We start from the raw sequence: 1,311 nt of genomic DNA on the forward strand, positions 1-1,311 counted from the left end.
TAGTAAAAATTCCGATGAAAAAAGTAACTTAAAAGTAACTTAAAGTTACTTTTTCAGTAACTGTAACTGTAACGAATTACTTTTCAGAGTCAATAACTTGTAACGGTAATTAATTATTTTTTGAAACAGAAAAACTGTAACTGTAATTAATTACTTTTACAAAGTAACTTTCCCATCCCTGTTCAAAATCAACATCGAGATCTTGTGGTGTCGACAGTCAGAGACGAAATTCGTCTCTGACTGTCGACACCACAAGATCTCGATGTTGGTTTTGAATATAAGGCTTTATGATATTTGACATTTCGATGAGCAATTATGTGTTCTACCCTTTTGACATAATGTATTGAATTCCGTTCTCTTTTTATCTAACTTGGAAATTGGATAAAGAAGAATGAGCTGTATCGCATCTTGGAATTTGCGTATAGTATGTAAGCGGATTTAGGTTTATATTGATAAGGACCCAAAATAGGGGTCGAAACGTATATGAATTAATTTTTGATATGATTTGTTAAATTAACACGAAAATAAATTGTGCATCCGAACAACTGATGTTGGCTTTGATGGGCTTGCTTATTTTTATTATTATATACGTAATGATGTTCACACATCAAGCGGCCTGTTTTATATTTTTATACACTTTTAATTTAAAAAAGTAACTTATTAAAGTATTATTAAAGTAACTATACAGTGAAATGTCGACACATAATACAGTGCTAATGAAACTATAGATAAATAAGTCGGTAAATGAGAGCAATAAACGAATGCCATCTACCGTCGAAAATATGAAAAGGAGATGACTTTTTGAGGCGACGTATCTTACATAAAATTTTGACATTTCGGATTTCGCATCACGATATCTCCGTTCATGGGACACGTAGAGGTACAATAAATGTTTATTATATAATTCGAACCCAAACTGTCGATAGAGCTCACGTTCAGAACTCGATCGGTCTAGCCCGTATTAAAAAAACCGAGAATTTCGGATGCTCGGATGTCCGCAACTCGTTGACTCGCGTAAAGACACGCGTGTCTCGCGCTGCGCGCTCACTTGGCGCGAGACACTACCGTGTCTCTTGATTCCATTATCATTTCTCGCTGAGTATAAAGCTGGAAATATAATATCGAACTTATACCCCAAAGCTCTGATTGGACGGCTCGTTATTCTCTGTTGCCTGTGCCTATTGCCTATGTCTATTGTGTTTCCAGCTTAAAGCGGGGAGCATATAGACTCTTGCATAACGCATAACACGTAATGCATAAGAATATGTACCAATCGAAGTTCTCCGTTTCTTTCCCTTCCATGTAATAGAG

This window comes from Trachymyrmex cornetzi, unplaced genomic scaffold, assembly GCF_001594075.2.
Source record: "Trachymyrmex cornetzi isolate Tcor2-1 unplaced genomic scaffold, Tcor1.1 scaffold384, whole genome shotgun sequence".
NCBI lineage: Eukaryota > Metazoa > Arthropoda > Insecta > Hymenoptera > Formicidae > Trachymyrmex > Trachymyrmex cornetzi.